The sequence below is a fragment of the Lygodium microphyllum genome, chromosome 25 (genome assembly GCF_053477565.2).
Source record: "Lygodium microphyllum isolate KBCC chromosome 25, Lygodium_microphyllum_v1.1.10, whole genome shotgun sequence".
Classification (NCBI taxonomy): Eukaryota; Viridiplantae; Streptophyta; class Polypodiopsida; order Schizaeales; family Lygodiaceae; genus Lygodium; species Lygodium microphyllum.
Window position 1 is genome coordinate 49,320,013 of NC_141159.1, and position 8,075 is coordinate 49,328,087.

General features: G+C 43.7%; 1 pseudogene; it reads right to left on the reverse strand.

Moving 5' to 3' along the window:
* Positions 1-3,995: 3,995 nt before the first annotated feature.
* On the reverse strand, positions 3,996-4,589 carry LOC148014206 (small ribosomal subunit protein uS4z pseudogene; annotated as a pseudogene).
* Between the last annotated feature and the right edge of the window lie 3,486 nt (positions 4,590-8,075).

Consider the following 8,075-nt stretch of genomic DNA (forward strand, 5'->3'; position numbering starts at 1 on the left):
TTCAATGAAAGAGACTTTTTATGAGATGTGTGTGCATGCTTACCATAAAAACAATGATCACAGTGCTCAAGATCATCATAACAAAGACAAGGAAAGTAACCCAAACAAGAAAGTACTTTCATTCTTGATTGACTCATGTGTCCCAAATGGCCATGCCATAAGGAAACACTTGGCTACTCGGTCACGGCAACAACATGGTCATGCACACTAGATACATGGAGAGGATACAAAGTATCACTCTTTGAGCCTCTGGCAATAACCCTAGATCCTCTATAGATCTTCCATTTCCCATCGCCAAAGGTGGTATGAAATCCATCGTCATCTAGCTGTCCCAATACTAATCAAGCTCTTTTTGAGATGTAGTACATGCCTTACATTCTAAAGAGTGAAGATAGATCCATGCTAAAACTATAGTTGCACATTGCTAATGCCTACAATGTCACATGCATAATTATCCCCAAGATGGACAACACCACGTTGATCTCCTGTATAGTCTGTAAACCACTCGCGGTGAGGGGTGACATGAAAAGAGACACTTGAATCCAAAATCCAAGTGTGCATGTCATCATCATCCGTATCGGCTATCAAAGCATGTGCATTGAAACATGAAGAGATAAAGAGTAGATCATTTCCACTATCGCTCCCATGGCTAACTACATTCACCTCTTCAATCTTTACACTGCTCTTCTTCGCAAGCTGACTCTCTTTCTTCTCTTCCTTGCTGTCATTCGTCTTCTTGCCCTTCCCTTTCTCTTTCTTCCATTTATAGTAGTCATGTTTGAAGTGACCCTTCTTGCCATAGTGATGGCATTCAACATCCTTACCTATAATGAACTAGGCATACGGGAAAATACCAGTCACACTGATGGTATAAAAGGTGTAAGAGGGTTTCCTCAGGCATCACAGAATTATCAAGAAATCTCTCTTCCACCTCTCTTCATCTCTCATGGCTTCTCCTTCTTCCTCTCTCTCTCTCTCTCTTATTCCTGCCTGTTCTCTCCTCTTCTTCTTCTCCTATAGTCTTTCTCTCTCTTCTCTCCCTTAGTTAGGCTAGCTAGGTCTCCTTCATTACAGTTGGCATCAGAGCCTTGTCCTTGATCCTTCTTCTCCCCTTAGATTTAGGTTCCTTACAGTTCTTCACAGTTAGAAAATCCTAGTTACACAGTTCCCATATGTACATAGGGAGTACTCAGACAAGCTGTCAACCTTCTTGAAGACTATGGAAGCCTTTCTTGGGGAGCTCACTGAAGGTTTGACTGCATTTGGAGGCATAAGGGCAAGAATGGCAGCTTGTTTTTACTTCACAGAGCAATTTTAGGGGTGCCTCTTCCAAGAATACCCCTTTGGACTTGGGGAAAAGACTAATCGTGACTATCTTTTACAAAAGTGAGTTTCCCCCCTTCTTTCTCTCAAGACCCTCAAGTTGCCATGGAAGCTCGGGCCCAAAATCTTGCAAGATCTCTCTCCCTCTTCTTCCAGGGCTTGCATGGCACCTCCACCCACTTTCTTGAGACCTTGGGCTCACCCTGGAGTACTTGAGTGCCACCCCATTGTTGAGAATCTGCCAATCACACCCTATGTATGCCCCTTTGTATGGAACAACTAGGCTAGGGAGATGCAGTTCATTCTAGGAAGAGAGACAGATCCCATAGGTACAGTGGATGTAGTGTACTACCAAGCAATCCTATATAATGATGTACTTGACTATCACTTTCATATAATGATAATGCAATAGTACTTGTCTCTTTTTGTCAAGTGTCTGTGTCATTGTCAGTCCTACACAAGATTGTGTTTATGAGTTCAAGTCTCAATCTTGAAACCTAATTCACTTGTGTAATAGTTGTCTACATTGTCATGTCAACATGAGTAGTATCTTTATCTTCCATCCTCCATAGCTTCCGCCTTTGCCATGCTCTAGATCTTGCATCTTTCACATGGTATCAGAGCGCAACTAAGCATGTCTTAGCTCTTCTCTGCTCTCTCTCAGTTCCTCTTCAACTCTGGTCACCACAGTTCCAGCCCATGACTTCATCTCTCAACTCTACCTTCACTTGAGCTTCCATGGCAACCATAGCCAACATCACCCTATCAGCTTGAAGCTCTTATATCTCACTCCACAGGTCAAACCTCCTGGAGCTTCCTTCTGGAAAAGTGTTCCCCTGCTTGCAGAGCTTATTCTTGACACATCAATCACTAACTTTGGGCAAGCATAGCTTCAGCATTGTGAATTTTGTCAGTCCTGGCATAGCCTAAATCTGTGACCTGCAGGACATACCCTTCTTGGAGTCATTGGATCTCTCAATACAAAGCATATTTGCTGATGATTTCTTCTGCAAAGCTCTTCCTCTACTTCTTGGGCAACTCTCCATCACATTAAAGCCCAACATTACTGTGCCTTGATGGCGGTATTGCAGAAATCGTCGCCTCCTGTCCAAAATTGTGCCTACCTACGTCTTTCTGCTTTGCGTATGACGAGGTGCCTACGATCAGGTCGATATCCATGGGGCTTTGATAGCCCTTGAAGTAAGCTACATTTCCATAAATGTTTTTTTGGAAATGATCAACCATAGCTCCTGCAGTTTGCAAAAAACCAGGCCCTTGTCTGAAACCCTAAAACTGTCAGCCATATCCACAACATCAAAGCTTCTCCTCTACTTCATTTCTCTCTCGTGCCACTTAAAGAAAGCCCTTACCACTCTGATCTGATCATTTTCCCATCAAATCATCAAGGAGGGGAGATCTTGAACATTTGGAAGAATTGAAGACCAAGCCACCATAGCTACTTTAATTCAAGCTTCTTCTTTCACTTCAAGCTCTTGCTTCTTCTCAATCAACTGAAGCATTTGTTACTCAGATCTAAAGTTTCCACCCAGTATAAATATTCAAGAAGAAAATTTGGAGCACACGCCTGAAGATCCAAGCACACGCTTGAAGATCAGGCAACTCATCTGAAGCTCAAGTATAGTATCTCTTGATACTAATTCAGTGCTTCTTGGTACTTGTTTTTTTTGGCACATTCAAAAATCAACTCATTGGCGGTCTAATTTCACTCATTTGATGTTGATGCATCTACCAAACATGAAGATTTTTAAGTGGATGCTTCTTATTAGGAGTGGCATAACTACTCTTGTTGCTTGCAGAGAGACATGGAGCTGCCTACACTCAAGTGCAATCAATGATTCCATCTGAAGTCTTTGAGGACACTCCAGCTACCTTGGTCATCATACAAACCCTAAAGAAGAATGAGATGTATTTGCTTGAGGGGGACATAGACATAGACATGAAGACTGAAGCAGCAAGCAAAGTCCATGAGGAACCAGACCAAGAAGACCATGAAGATCAAAAAGAAGAAGGACAAGAAGAAGACCAGCCATGAAGACCAAAAGACCACATCATTCAAAGCTGAAGAACCAAAGATCCTCATGTAGCCTTGTACTACAGCCTCTATACACTTTGTGAGGCCCCTATTACAGTCTCTGGATGTCCACCATGTTTATGGTACCCACACTTATCCTTTTCTGTGACAGCCTCTAGTGTTTTGCCATGTTTGTGGTATGCCCACACTTTGCAGGTGTTGCTCTCACTAAAGCCTCTACACACTTTGTACTTTCAGGTTGTGATTGAGGAGGGGGTGTTGAGAATCTGGCAATCACACCCTATGTATGCCCCTTTGTATGGAACAGCTAGGCTAGGGAGATGCAGTTCATTCTAGGAAGAGAGACAGATCCCATAGGCACAGTGGATGTAGTGTGCTACCAAGCAATCCTATATAATGATGTACTTGACTATCACTTTCATATAATGATAATGCAATAGTACTTGTCTCTTTTTGTCAAGTGTCTGTGTCATTGTCAGTCCTACACAAGATTGTGTTTATGAGTTCAAGTCTCAATCTTGAAACCTAATTCACTTGTGTAATAGTTGTCTACATTGTCATGTCAACATGAGTAGTATCTTTATCTTCCATCCTCCATAGCTTCTGCCTTTGCCATGCTCTAGATCCTGCATCTTTCACACCCATACCCTGTTGAAGCCTTTTTGTATGTTGCCTTCAAGTTCTTTCTCTTCACATGACCTGGTCTGCCACCTCCAAAAGGACTGGACAATGCAAGGTCAATATGCTTCTGAGAGTCCACCCTCACCAAGAAAGAGGGAACATTCACAACTTATTTACCAACCATGATGTGTCTCTATTTGATGAGAACATGAGCATGGTGGATTGACTTTGCCATTCCTGACTTGAAAACCAAAGTCAGCAGGTGGTGCTCCAAAAAGTTCTCCACAGTCAAAGCAAGGACATAATCCAGTTTGTTCTGGCTCTCCTCGGGGAGACCATACTTAAACATGCGGTGTAGTAGAGTCTCTCCTATGAAGATATGCCGTGGGTTTTTTTCATCAAGTGTTAGAAGCATACGGGCATTATTCCGGATTTGACTAAGGGCATACTACACTCTCTAGAGTTCCTGCTTGTTGCGGAGACCATATTCTCCAACAAGCTTGAGCTCAACATCTAGATGCTCCTTCTCATAGGGCCTACGAGTTTTCTTAAAGGTCTTGCCATAGTTGCGATAGAAGCTTACGTGCACCATTGCTGCTTCCCCTGTTGCACTCCCTGCTGTAATCACTAATGAGACTAAGAAGAAGGGGTTGCCCCCGTAATTTGCGGTGCATTTTTTGGGGATTGATCTACTGCTCTTCCTACCCCCCAGCTCATAGCCATGGTCTTCAGCGTTAAACCCCAGCACCAGGCACTCATTTTCTCCCACTCTTGACCTCCTTGGCTGACATTTCATCTTCTTGGCACTTCCCAAAACCCTATTGTGGGCAATAGCCATGGTAGCCATGAAACCTTCAAGGGAGCTCGAGGTACATTGAAGACCCTTCAAATTCTTGTCTTGGGAGCCTTGGAAGCAACCACAAGCTTCAACAAGTGCAAGCCACAAGACATTGGAGGCTCCATATGACCATGGATTGCAAGAAGGAGGACAACCATGAATTTCTTAGAGTGGGTAGCCGCCACTGACTGTTCCCCAAGCTTAAGCAAGGTATGTCTCATGGTTCTTGGTCTCTCTTCTCCAACCATTTGCTGAGCCCAACCTCTTGCTTGGAGAGATTAAAGAATTACATGAATTCTTATTTAGAGGCTGAAGTTAGGGATTACCAATTGATTGCCTTCTTCCATTATGCACCTCATGAAATGCATGCATGACTGAGTATACTCCTAATTTACATGATTTCTTGCTTAGGCTGAAGCTATGGATCACCTATTGATTTCCTTCTTCCATTATGAACTTCTTGAAATGCATGCATGACTGAGCACACTTCAAATATCTTTCATATTGGCTGAGAATTGAACTCCTAACCCATAACCGTGCTTGGTTGTGATTCTTGATCATTAAGCCAAAAATTGTAAGAAAGGGTAGGTGATGCAATCAGTGAGTCACTTATTTGCAGAGGTCCTTCCCCATTCCATTTTCCTTATTGATCATGCATATCATGAAAGGCCCAATTCTCAATTTGTAAATGCATATCATGCTAGTTGCTTAGTAATAAATGTCTACCATGTATTTTTTGGGTGAAGAAAAGCCCGATGCCCGACGAGGTGGCAAGATAAAAGAGGGATGACCCCTGGCATCATCAAAGACCCTAAAGGGATGCACAACCCAGCCCACCTCCCGGTGATCCAGAGCCCAAAATTTGTTTGCAAGTGCAGGTACTCTAAATTGGTGGCCCGAGCCCCAATCATTGACATCCAAGTAGCTTGCACATGTATGGACAACAAATGTATGACTTGATGGATGTATACACATGTATTGGCAGAGAAAATGTATGGCTTGGTGGACCTATGATGGATAAATGCACATGTATTGGCAGAGAACATGTATGACTTGATGGATGTATGCAGTGGTCTCATAGAGGGGATCAAGGGCTCCGTTTCGAATTGCCTAGCTTCTTGATTCAAAAGGGTCATAAGGGTAAATCCAAGGCCTAGGAGGACTTCCAACAGGAGATCAAAGATTCCCGTGTATCTATGAGCTCCGCCCAAGAGGATCGTGAAGACATGCTTGAAGAAGGTGCCCTCGAGATGGCCGACCATTTTGCTATGCTTAACAACACACTATGCCAACATGAGATGCATCATCCTGAGTGGCATCGAGAGTTGGAACACCGCCATAGGGACATGGAAAACTGCCAAGATCAGTGTCATAGCAAGATGATGGCTAAGATGGACTTGCTCGTAGAGCACATGGGCACCCTCATCTCCACCCTCCTTGGCTTAGTCCAAGGAGCATGGTCCTCCTTGAGAGACCAAACACCCCCCCTTGGAGACGAGACGAGGTCAGCAAGGTTTTGGTAGCACCCATGGTTTTTCCCATAGCACCTATGAGCTGGGTGAGTCCTCTATGCGACATGATGAGCCCATCCTCCCCTCACCCGTGACGAACCCTTCTAGACCATCCTTGGGATAGTAGCTCCCCTATAATGGAAGCTACATGCAAGGGCAAAATGCAAATTTTGGGCAGCATAGTATGCAGGGCGCACATAGGCACAACATGCACATGGTAATGGGCAGCATGCCCATGGGAGTTTTGGGCAGCAAGGCCCCAATTTTTAGTTTGGTTTGCATGTAATACATGGGCAGCATGGAAATTTTGGGCAGCAAGCAAGGCCCTAACGTAGGTGCACATGGGCAGCATGGAAATTTTGGGTAGCAAGGCCCTAATAATCAGGTTGGCCCACATGTAATGCATGAGCAGCATGGCACCCAGGGACATTTTGGTCAGCAAGGCATGCATGGGCAGTAAGGTATATACGGGTAGCATGCAACACATGGCATGCATGGGCAGCAGGGTCCAAATGAATTACGTGACGGGATGTTCTTTAGTAAATTTAATGGAAAACCCTCATCCCCGGCCAAGTTAGAGGAATGACATGCATGCAGTAGCACATGGCATGCATGGGCAGTAGGGCCCAAATGAATTACGTGACAAGATTTTCTTTAGTAAATTTAATGGGAAATCCTCATCCCTGGCTGAGTTAGAGAATGGACCTCTAAACTCGAAGCCTACTTCCTCATTTACCCCTGTACCGATGGGGCAAAAATTGTCTTTGCCTCCCTTCACTTGGAGGGCTTTGCCCACACATGGTGGAGGTACATTCAAAGGGAAAACCAACAGTTTTATGATTGGGAAGATTTCAAGATGCACATGGTTCAAGTTTTTGTCTCCTCAGTAGAGAAGGAATGTTTGGCACAAGGCAATGGTATCATTTTGACTAGTGTAATCTCACCATGCAGGAGTATACTAACCAATTTATGAACCTATCCATGTATGTGGAAGCTCTCAGTGATGGGGCCAAAGTACATAAATACATTTATGGGCTAGATTCAAATCTCTCAATTGATGTAATGGCTCAAAAGCCAGCCACCTTATTTGATGCCATAGAGTTGGCTGAATGATATGGCAGGAAATACCGCCGCAATGAGGGCATGCAACCCATTTCAGGATAGCAAAGATACCCCACTAGGCAGCCCCCATATGCTGGAAATTATCGCAGCAACAATGCATTGAATGGAAACCCCAAGATATTGACTTATCCCACTTTTAATGCTAAGAGAAAACATGGCAGTTTTGGGACAACACCTCCGCCCAAAGGTGACACAAAGTATGCACAAAGTAAGACTCGGAATGCCTTAGGTTTGAATGGCCAAAGATTCATTTCCTTGGATGTTGTCAAGGACTGAAAGTCTAAGGGTTTATGCTTCAAGTGTGGGGATAAATACATGCCCGATCATGCATTCCAATGCCCATTTAAGAATGCCATTGTTAGGTTTAATAGCATGTATATGTTGGAAGCTTGTGATGGAGTGGATGAGGACCCACATGACACACCATTGATGATGAGACATGCTGAAAATGTAGAATTTGAAGAGGATCTTGACCCCGATTAGTTTTATGATTCTCTGGATGGTTTCATTTGAGATCTTTGTTTTCCATTTGAATAAGGATGTTGATGACCAACACAATTCTTGGAAGAAAGATGTAGCATTAAAGGCACTCTCGGCTGAATATCAG